At 44.1% G+C, this 12178-nt stretch overlaps 1 long non-coding RNA gene across 1 annotated transcript; it reads right to left on the reverse strand.

Annotated features, from left to right (window-relative positions):
* Positions 1-1407: 1407 nt before the first annotated feature.
* On the reverse strand, positions 1408-8539 carry LOC135914756 (uncharacterized). Its single transcript, XR_010568406.2, has 3 exons — positions 8415-8539; positions 6775-6911; positions 1408-1741 (listed from the first exon to the last, which is right to left on the reverse strand). It is a non-coding gene; the product is annotated as an uncharacterized lncRNA (long non-coding RNA).
* Between the last annotated feature and the right edge of the window lie 3639 nt (positions 8540-12178).

Genomic DNA, 12178 nt, shown 5'->3' on the forward strand with positions numbered 1-12178 from the left:
CCAGCTCGACCAGGAGGGAAAGACACCACAGCTCGTTGTTGTAGCTCATATTGAATGCAATAGAGCGCAAGCAATGCATGGATTGGCGACGGTAACAAGTGCAGTACTACAGAAGCATGCGTTTGCCTGTCAAGCAGTTTTTTGCCGTTTTAAGCACACATTTTATACCTCTATTCATCAAAGTTGTCATTTATCTCCACGGGATGCTTCTACTAGTACTTTCATGCATGACTTAAAGGTAGCACTGAAAGCCAAAGAACAAAGTGCTTCCACGCCGAAGGTATCAGCATTTACGAACAAAACAGCATGTGTAGCTGTGCATGCTGTTCAATATATAAGCATGCACTATTTCCTGAAATATATATATGCTCCATTTACTGCCAGTGACCTGTTTATACCCAATGATTTAGTTTATTTTTCACCATGTGCTTCCATTGAATATTCCATAGGCATTGTAAGTTAAGCTACCAGAATAACAATCAGCTAGTCTAAGGTTACCTAATTGAACAAAATCATTGTAAAATTTGTGACGAAATGTCAGAAGAAAAGTATTTCATTAAAGAGAAATGGTTACATAATATTGTTTGCACATTTTAAATGTAAAAAGGAAAATAAGGAGTAAAACCATACTAATACAAAGACATAAGCACCGAATAATGGCACAGGCTTGCTCAATTAAATTTTAAGCAGAACAGTTTTTTAAGTAACCTGACTACGAACTATTACATGTCTTCATTCGAAAAGCACTGCATCTGATTATAAAGCACAAAAATAATCGGTCACATAAGTAAGAACAAGTCTGAGTGTGTCTTTAACACAAGGATAGAAAGTTGGGCGAGTTGGTACAGTAACATGATCTTGGATTGTAGCGCGAAGTGACACGGACACAGACTAGAAGCAGACAGGATGAGCGCTAACTCTCAACTAAATGTTTATTGAAACGAACATATATATATAGGTGACTGCAAAAAACAGCAGCACATCTAAATGAATATTGAATACATAGTAGTAACATGAAGACGACAAACAAAAGCCATCAGCCATCAACTGCGTGGCAAATCTGAGTGCAAGCTATTCTCTTATCAAGTATACCTGTAGGCATTGCGACCAATGTGCTCCCAAGATGTACGAGGCATTAGTCATTGCACCGTTGTAAGGACATGACAATCCTAGGATGATTATGTTCTCGAGGCTTTTTTCCCCACTTTCCATCTTTTGAAACGTGTATACTTTTGTCATGAAAACAAAAATGCTACAACTGGCGTGTGATAAGCTTTGCGTCTTATTTCCTATCAGCTCATTGAAACGAGCCACGATGACAAATTCAAATGCTGTTACCTCATCAGACATTCAAATTTCTTAAACACAAACAAAACCAGATAGGCATTTGAGTGAGCATCACTTAAATACATTACACTGGTTTAAAGTTATTGCACCACTTTGTACAAGGTAAAAATGTTAGAAACATAAAAAATGTTAAGATTCTACGGCCAACCGTGATAACTAAATAAAAAAATCATTAAGCTTTCTTAAACGGGTACAGGAGCTTTACAACTGGCCGTCTTGGTGATGGACACGCAGATAGATGAGCAACCATTCCATTGAGAGGAGAATGTTGAGGGCTTCGCATGGAAGTCTGCGAGACACTGCAGAGTGGTTCTTGGTCCACATGAACGAGGTTGCTTGCATACACATCTGGGCCACCATACTGAATGCATGGTGTTACCGGAACCTTTTCCCCCTGCATTGTGGTAAAAATGCATGGTGAAGTTTATACGATATTAAATATGCAAAAAAAGAGGTGAGGCATGCAGACGGGACACTAGAGTAGAGAAGTGAACATGAACACGAAAAACATGAAAAATTTCATTGAATTGTTTTATTAGATAAAATTTTTATACTATGTGTCATTCATTATGAGGGTTCATAACCGCAACATATTTAATATATAAGCAGGTAGAATTATCAGCTTGGTCAGTTTGCACAAGCTCGTTTGAGGCAAGAAATCGAGTTTCACAAACACAACTCAACATACTTGATTGAAAAAGGAAAACCTCAGATGACATGCAGTCTTGTGAGTGGGAATTGCACAGTTCAAGAAAAACAAATTAAAACTCACAGGCCGAAAGCGAATTAATTGATAGGTTTTAGTAGCACAAGGGCATCTTTGGCCAATGAGCGCCAAGTCTATACTGCAAAAGATAAACTTAGTGCATCTTCACAAAGCAAATATATAAAGATGACTAATGCCTCTCTGCACTACAGTTGCTTTGCTCTAGCGTGAAGTCATTTTAATGCATGCACACGTACATACACACGCTACACCCAAGTGTAACAGCTGCAGAATTAAAATTGGGCAGCAACAAAGTCGCAACCTTTAACCATTGATCCCAAGCTGTACTAGTGACTGGAGGTAGTACCAATATCGCCAATGACGAGTCGCACTCTTTCTGTCCGATGTTACGCTGCTCTTATTGTCAAAGAGGAGTTACAGTCGGCATTGAGGGAAAGCTGCCCGCAAGAGCAGCTCCTATTTTTGTGTTATTTATAACCGGAGACCAATGAAGTAATATATTTTTAGAATGAGAATGACACCGAAAAATTGAGTACGTAAAAAATTTGGTACATTCTTCCGGAATTAACTTGGGGGTTAACACCTAAAGAGGCAATCCAGAAACTAGAACAAGTTTTGACATGTTTGCTACCACTGAATGCTAGAAAATATGTTGGCATTCTGTAGTTTTGTCCAACAATGCAAAATGGATTCTTAATAACTGAGGAAATAAATGTAAAAGTATCATGAAGTATATTTCGTGAATGTAATGCAGAATCACTCAACTTCTGTTACTATAAAATCTCCACATGATTAACCTGCACTTTCTGAACTAGTTCAGGAGGTGCTGCATTTCACTACTCATTCCACCAGTTCAACGTGGCAGCAACTGCATGTTGTGATTTATTTTACTTAGTGCAGGCTTTGTACAGGGCGAGTTCACTGCATTCCCTGCACTTGGCTGAAAGGTAATGCTTGTTTACGCAGCACGTGTGGTGCCGCTTCTGCACGAGCGAGGTGCAGAAATAAGTTTCATACAATAATTACTAGAGGGAACTCTGACGTTAGTGTCCACAGGAGATCAAACAAGAACGGCTGTACCAGCATGGAAATTATGGGAAGTGCATGGATTTGCCTAAACTTCTTCTGTTTGGCTTCAAACGGCTTTGTGACTTTGTAACCTAGTCATTTTCAACAATATACTGTGTAATAAATAAATAAACATTAAAATCGTCCGACGACAGGATTCAAACACAGGAACTCTAGAACAGAAGTCTGATATTGAAACCATTAAGCCACGGAGGCATGTAACAACAAGCGAGTGCAACGCCCTGATGAATTTATCGCGGGCATACCAGTGCCTTGAGACGCTTGGCGCCTTTCGATTTGGCCACCTGGACAAGCTCAATCGTTGCAATTAATGGCAACTGTGCGTGTTGGCGCCGTCTTCTGCACTTTGAAGAGTATAGACTGCACTGAAATTTACAATAAGATTTATATACCGTATGATATACGAAGCCACAAGAACGTCTGAATTCACAAGCACGAATATCAGAAAAATCCATGTGCTTCCCATCATTCCCATGGTGGTACGACTCCAGCACCGGAGTTCCCTCTAGTAATTACTGTAAGAAACTATGGCAGAAACAGGAGTAATAAACTAAGTTTTGCTGTCCCATAAGTTTTACCGATCATTATTTCCAAGTTTTAGTGCAGTCACATGTCTAGTAGGCAATTGTGGTATTTTGCATAAACATTGCAAAGCCAACTGTGATGAATGTTCACTATGGTAAATTGTTTATGATCGAGTAGCATAGACTACTGAAGCAATCTCTGGAAGGCAAGTAATTTTCTTATTAGCAGCCTTTAAACAGCATTCGAGCATATGACACATGCACCTCAGATATGCAAATATTTCCTTGACTCGGCAAAAAGCGATGCTTCATGTTCCACGAGGCTACTTCTATCAAAGCAGTATTGGTGCTCTCTAAAAACAATGCCAATGCAGATGATCCAAATATTTTTCAGCGGCAACAGTTATGCCTGAAATCATGCTAGATTAGTTTTTTTAAACACATGCTCAGACCCCGTTAGAAGTGCTTCTTGAAATCCTCCTATTTATTAGACAAGTCATATATCTGTATACAAAGGCTACTAATTAGGTCCCATGCTATATCATCTTAACAAAAACTTCACTTAGGAATACACATGCTATGATAAGATTTGAGACCACATTGAGATACTGAACAAGGTGAATTCATTATTATTAAAATCAAGCTCCTGTTCTTCCATAGGAGAAGAAAGGATACTGAGGGTCAAAATTTTTCTGAATCACAGCTGGAAGATGCCAGGGAAGACACGTGTAAACTTATTTGTAATTTTCTATTTAAATGTAGAAATGATAAAGGGAAATGAAAATGGTTAAAAATACAACCAGGCATGGGGGGAGAACGAACCTCCAGCCTTTGCATTAGGCATGCGATGCACTAACCACTGTGCCAACGAGGCAGCATCCAACCATCCACAATGGCCCCTCAGATTATCGACGCTAGAACACGGCCGTAGTACCACAGTGGTTAGTATATCACATGGGTAATGTGAAGGTTATGGGTCCGTTCCCCACCCACAGGTGGATATCTTTTATTCCACTTTCACTTACCTAGAATGTATCATTTCTATACTTCATATAAAAAACTTAAAAAATGCTCCTGTATGCTTTCCTCGGCCTCATTATCTGCTGGCTTCTTCCAGTTCTGTTACTTCCAACACTTATACATATTCTAATCTGGTAAGTAAACAGTTTTGCATGATGCTGGCATGCAATATAAAACATTATTGCAGGGCCGTGTTATGTAGAATGCCTTACATTGCCCAGGCAAGGTATATTAATGTCAATCTAAAAAAAAGAAAAACAATTCCCACTCTAAGCAGAAATGGTGTGTACTGCTGTGTGCAACAGGGTTTAACGAAAACAACTTGTTCAGAAATAAAGCCACCAAACAACGAGGAAATATGAAAACTAGATCAAAATTTGTGCAGTTGCATGTTAAAAAATTAGCACAGCAACAGATGAAGACATAATGAAGGAAGCGCGAAGATGGTTTATTTTGGACACACGAGGCAATATACTAGAAAGATGCATATGAGCTTACACGCGGAGAAATATTGTTTATGTAGCAGCTAAACTACGAACAGGCCTAGAGCACACTGATACAAGGTGTCGAGCATGTAAATCTTATCATGCCCTTAAGTCAAAGAAACATGGCTGTTTCCCATGATTCGCTACACATGGCTGGCTCACACAACTTAGCCACTTCTATATATGCCTTATAATTACCAGGTGGTCTATATGACATGTGCAAGCTTTAAATATGTACAAGTGCCACGTAGCTGGACAGCACTGAGATAATGTCATTTGCCATCGTTTTGAGGAAGTGAAACCAATTCTTGCATTTTTCCTAATCAGGTAATTAGTTATTAACAATTATTTAACAGCTAAAATATTTTATTCAAAGCAAAAGTGTCAGTGCGAAAATTGTAGAGCATCCTGAAAAATTCCCAATCCAGCTTTCTACCGATCAGTAGGTGCAACAATTTTTTTTTTCAAGCTTGAAAGAAGCCAGTGAACACATGCAAGAAGTGCCGTGCAACTAACCGCTCGCGCTCCTCCTTTCATGCTTGAAAAAGACATATTGAAAAGACTATTTTAGAATTTGATTAATTATTATTGACTATGTTTTAGGCAAAATGCATGAAATAGTGTGACTGCCACTTCCATATTTGGCGACATGAATTGACTCCATTTGCATGACCGAATCCAGCTATACATGGTGCGTGTTTTGAGCTGGTTCTGTAATTTAGGCTAGTTTTGACTAATTGAAGCTTCGCACCCTAATAATGGAGTCAGCCTAAAAAGAAATTGGTACATAAACGGTCGCTGCCAGTACTCCATACTCCTCTAACTTAGTGCGAAGTGCTTGTGAGCCAAGAAGTTGGTAGTTCTAAGCAGTATTTTTCATTTTTACCTGGTGTTATAGCCCACTTACTATGATGCCACGCTGCTCAGTCATGCAGGTCCCAGCTTCAATCTAGGCCATGGCAGCTGCCCTCCAATGAGGGTAAAATGCAATAACGCTTATGCACTTAGATTCAGGTGTACATTAAAGAAGCCAGGATCCCAAAACTTTAGGTTTTGGAATGTAAAAGCCCATAATTTAATTCTAAAATCTAAAGGTGCTTTATTAGGAGCAGGGGCATCATTTTGAGCTTTTACTGCACTGCCATGGCACCAAGAAGCTTCAAGAAATAAAAACAATTTCTTAGACAATGTACATATCTTGCAAACATTTACAAACACTTCTCTGCATGCACCTCTGTTGCTGTTATATTTAGATCCGTATGCCAAGGCGAGATATGATGCTAGAACATGTCTCAAACTTTTTTTTTACCGCTTTAATGTTGTTTGTTATTTTGCATCTCACTGTGTGTCGAACGCACATTTCAGTGCATCAATTTCTTCAGAAAGTGCACTCTTGTTTATTTATTTCTGCATGCAAAAAGGGTTCAGAAGAACTGCTTTCTGAAGGTCTGTATAACAAGCAAAAAACTATTCTATGTAGACTGCACAAAGATAAAGGATTGGTTTGTAAATATGTTATTTAGTTCTTAAAAAAAAAGAGGCAGCTGTCAGTATTCTGTTCCAAAGTAAAAATTGCCCCTACCTGGCTCTGCTTCATTTTCCGATGTTTATGGTGCATTCGGGGGCACTCAACTGATAGGCTGCACTTTGGCGATGTCGGGTGTGCTGTCACCAGGCCCAAGGTCGATCGACATCCTCACCAAAAGTCGAGTCCAAACGCTATAAAATAAATATCTCATCATTTTGCTATCAGTTTTGTCATCTTGCGTGTTTCACACACGGGCGTCAGTGAAATATTTCGTCACTTGGATACTGAAAGAAATTCAAGCATTTTCTGGCAGCCAATCTGATGATGATGATGTGTGGTGTTTTATGGCGCAAGGGCCAGGTATGGCCAAAGAGCGCCATGACAAGTGGTAATGTTGACGATGTATTATGGAAGATGTGACTTGCCTGTAAACTGCCCTAAAAATTGTCGCTGTAAAGTGCGTAAAATCTACGTGCTATAAAATTATGGCGATGACTAATGACTAATACTATGAACATTAAAATCGATCGTGGAAGAATGATGCAAAATAGACAATATATAGGATGGTAAAATTACTTGGAGCACTGCTGCCTCGCCAGAGCCCTTGAAACACAAGGGCCTAGAGGCGTGTACTATACGAAAGAGCTATCAAAGCGGCATCCTCTGAAGAGAGGGCGGCAGCCAAGCTGAATACACAGTCAATGGAGAACATTAAAGAGCAAATGCAGTTGTCACATTAGATTGATCAAGTACAGCAGAAATGGAAAATAAATCACTGATACTGAGTCTGTTGGCTTTGAATGCAAGAAACGTAAAAACAGAAACTTGCAGCCACGCCACTTTGAATTTCCCGCGTTTGCTACACCTCACAAGTTTGGCATCGTCCGGTACTCGGGGATAGTAATCGCTTAAAATCAAGATGAACGAGCGTCGGCATAAATTAACAGGATACTTAACCGGGCAATATTGGCGCATGAAACAACACACGTAGCGAAGCTACTGTTAATTACCCGATGACGCATCTGCGGGCGGTGCGGTTTGGGCGAACAATTCAAGGAATGAGAGTTTCACTTGTTTCACGCCTACTAAGCTAAGAGAGAACTTGAGTTTCTTACTAAACTATACTGGATATTTACGCTCCGAATAAAATGCTGGAAATTTTGTTACGTCACATCGCATACGTATGAGTGAGGAAATTGCTTTTATTGTGTTCTGCCCAGACGGCATGTAGCAGCAACCACTCTCATGCAACAAAAAGCATGAAAGTGGTACTCGTGACACCGAAAACAAACATATACAGCGCCAACGTTACGCCCCTTGGAGTTGGAACTAAGCACGATCAAGCCAGTTAGTTTTCTAGCTTTCATAACGCCATGAACACGACCAAACATCGAGCGAAAAAACTCTCTGCTCTCGAAAATTATTACCGCTTCCATTTATATACCTATCGCTGCCACAAGCAAAAGTCAATGGGCTAGCTGTCCACAAACCGCAGATTAGACTGACAACAACATATTACGGTAACGTAAAACAATTTCCACGCTGACTTAGCAGCCGCGGTGTGCTCTAAGTGCCAAAGTTCTCGTTTGCCGCTCGAAATTCACACCATGATGATGGGCACTGCATCTTTCACATGAAATATTGCACACTTTGCTCCGGAGCTCAATATGAGGGTGAAACTCATTTGCACGTACCTGAAATCCGCATGCCGGAAACCCGTCGACGCTTCCGAGAACGGGGCGCACAGCCATACACCCGTACGGCGGCTTGACTTGGACGTGAGGCACTTCTATCAAATATTTCACATGCGACATGTTTCACACCGATTGCGCGAGCACCAGAAAATGACTCAGGCCGCATTGCGACGCCGAGCAGACGTACAGCCACCGATGAGCTGTGTGCGCAGATTGCAGAGAACAAAACCATACAAAACGTTAGGCGCGAGAAGATGGCGGCTCTCGTTGCGGAGACGAAGCGAACGAAGCAATGACGCGCGAATGAATGTTGCCAACTGTTGGTTCCGCGTTATGCCGGCGGTGGTGGCTTTAGTGGCGTGTGTTGCGGCTGTCTATTTTTTTATTTCTTTTCCCCAAACAGTATAGCTAAGATCAGTTCTTTGTTTCAATTTTTAGCTGTGTCGTCTGGCATTATCTTTGTCTTTTTATGCTATTAAGCGGCCAATTATGGCCTCTCAGGTTCGCGCGCCAGCTGCGCGCGCAAATCTCAGAGGCCATAAGACAACTCGTTATATAGAAATGCCGGTATTGTCGTTGTTAACGTTTCATCATCCTTTCTTCAACTGAGATAGCAAGGTAGTGTCCCTTTTCCCGGGGTTGGGAGGGGGGCGATCAAGACGGCATCGCTCAGTGGTGGGCGGGGGAGTAGGTTGGTGTTGGTTCTTATCGCGAAATTCGCGAACCCTGCGATTTTTTTAATAACGTAAGCATTTCTATACTTCAACAAGAAAAACCATCCGTCCGCCAGTCCGTACCGCACGATATTTTTCAATATAGAATACGCAGCAGCGAGTGAATTCACCTTCGTGCTAGCTCTCGCTTCAACGCGACCGAAGCGGCGAGAACAATGCGCTCACGAAGCTTTCAGCTTATGCCGCACTATGCGCTTTTCGCAGATCACTTTCAAGATAGGTGTACGCGCGTCTGTTTTCAAAGCGAAGTAAACGGTGAGAACACAGCGCGTGAAGTTTTCAGCAGTGGGCACACTCTGTCCACAATGCAGTTCGCTTTCAAGATACGGTTCGCGCGGCCGTGCCACAAGCAGCCGCCGCCGGAGAACGGTTGATAATGGTTCGTCGCGGATGAGGAGGGCTAAAGAGCGATAACGGCTCAAAACGAACGGAACGTCAACAGCGCGCCTGGCCCCGCCACCTGCAGTACTTCGATTGCGCCGCCGACCAGAGCAGCTCGTGTCGCCGCAGCGCTGTCGCTTACTTGTCGGATCAAGTCTCATAACATTGATGACGACATGGACTGCGTGTAGATGAGGAAGAGTCACAATGCTTACGCACACTTAGACAAATCCGAGAGGAGTTCCTGTGTGATTTTTTTTACCGGAATAGAACAGTCAGAGGTGGGACCCAGAGTTGACAATGCCTGTAAGAGGGGTGCCAAGCTTTTATTTTTTTAGAGCGCAGCTCTTTGGCGTCCGTTCCTGGGTTTCGCGTCGTCGTCGGCGTTGTCGTCGGCCTCGTAACCAGCTCCGCCCCCCTTTCATCCCCCCAGCGCTAGCAGCGACCGACTGATACCGCTGGATGCCGCTGACGCCACTAGAGAGTCAAGATAACGTGACTGCATAGAACAGGAGAAGAAGAAGAAGCCGACTAGTGCGGTCGTGCAAACATCGGCTCCCGCTTCGATCAATGTTCTTGCGCCGAATTTTTGTGCCACCCCTGAGAACCTGGTGGCGATCGACGCGTCGTATCACAAGGATTACGTGGATGCCCATTTTTTGCCGGTGGGTCCATTTTTCGCTTCGTTGAAAACTGTTTTCTGCGTGCCACGTAGAAAAGGTGCCAGCCCCTGGCTCGCGCTGTAGGCCTAGGCCTCACGCGCACGACGGAGTGTAGGCATGGCCTCCGGCTCAGCTGTTGAAGGCATGGAGATCACCCCAGAGGAAGATATCGGATGGATGACAGCCATCACTCGCCGAAGGAGACGCGCATTAGCCGCTGGCGGGAAATCCGTGGCTATAAAGGATACCAACCATGGCGGGAAAGGTAGTCGCCGCACGGCCACCTCGCAGAACGTGCTTAAGCGCGTCGCTACCGCCTCTAGGATCCCGATGCTACCGAGGGATCACATCAAGATAATTGTCCGCCCCCGTGGCGGCCTCGACGTTAAAAAGTTCAGCCTGGTGCATCTCTCCAGAGCGCTGGCCATGGCAGCAGCCTTAGCGCCGGAAGACACGACGGAGGACACGTACTGTCCGAACGGCTGTCAGAACATCTTGGTGGTATCGACTCCGCGGGAAGAAAACGCAAAAGCTTACGCCAAGGTACGCAAGATCCATACGAGGGATGGACCCTTCGAAGTGGCGGCCTACGCCGCAGCGGGAGAAGATACATGTAAGGGTGTTGTTCGCGGTATCGACCTGGACATTAGCGACGCGGAACTGAAAACCCTTTTCGTCAATCACCGAAATCCGGGCCTCGTCGAGGTACGTCGGATCAAGCAGACTACAACGGTGGTGGTACTTTTTGAAGGACAAAGAGTGCCAAACCACGTTATTTGTGGTAACGTACTCATGCCCTGTTATCTCTACCGACGACAGATAGATGTGTGCTACAGCTGTGGTGCAATCGGACATAGATCCGACGTGTGTCCCAATCCGGCAAGTGTTAGAAAGTGTAGGGGCTGTGGAATCACTTCCCCACCTGAAGACCATCATTGCGATCCCAAGTGCGCTATTTGCGGTGGTGCACACCCAACTGGGGACCGAAAATGCAGTCGAAGATTCCAGATGCCTTACATTGTGAGGCAAAGGCGTCGTAGGCGCCAACGACAGCAAGCACGCTGTACACAGGTGACCGAAGACATTGAAGACAGCAACAATTCCCAGCGCAAAGGGGTCATGCTAGAAAATGACGCCAACTTGCGCTCTCGCACGAGAGGACGCTCCAGCTCACGAGGGCGCTCCCGCTCCAGGGGGCGTTCTCGATCCAGAGGACAACCCAGCTCTGGAGAATCTTCTGGTGTTGACCCGCAACCCCGAGGACCTGGGTCAAGATCGAGGTCCCGTTCACAGTCGACCCCAAGAGCAACCTGGGCCGATCGAGTCAAGAACGGAGGCCTTGGGAAACCAGGACAACCGACAAGGGCAAGGTCCAGGAGTACTAATGGTAGGGCACAGCCGGAACGTGAGTCAAATCCCCGAATATTGGCATTAGAATCAGAAAATCAGAAATTAAGGCAAGAACTGTCTGAGCTCAGGGAGGCTTTCAAATCCTTTAAAGAAAGGTCCGAAACACCCCGTAGTCAGATGGACACAACGGCTCCAAAACCCTTGGCCGGCAAACCTAAACGTAAAGCCCCCCACCCCGTTCCCATTAGCGAAACAGAGGAAGAAGATTTAGAAACCTCTGAGGCAGATGAGATGGGAGAGAGTGAGGCACCCCCCAAGAACAAAAAAGTCAGAATAGCCGCAAGGTTGGCCACAATAGACAGGACTCTGGCGAAAATCATGGAGCTCATCACTAATCTAGATGCTCGAGTGGGTCAACTAGAAAGGCCCAAAGTTAAGGCAAAGGCAAGCGCAGCGGCTGCATCGGCAGTCCACGGAGGCACAAGCGGCAGCCCGAGCGCGGACTCTAGGGGTTCGGGCAATCAACCAGTGGTATCATAATGGCTTCAAACGACAACAATAACATTAAAATATGGCAGTGGAATTGTGCGAGTTTCCGAAGGCGCAAGGCTCCCCTGCAGCAGCTTATTAGATCGGC

The sequence above is a fragment of the Dermacentor albipictus genome, unplaced genomic scaffold, assembly GCF_038994185.2.
Source record: "Dermacentor albipictus isolate Rhodes 1998 colony unplaced genomic scaffold, USDA_Dalb.pri_finalv2 scaffold_14, whole genome shotgun sequence".
In the NCBI taxonomy this organism is placed as follows: Eukaryota; Metazoa; Arthropoda; class Arachnida; order Ixodida; family Ixodidae; genus Dermacentor; species Dermacentor albipictus.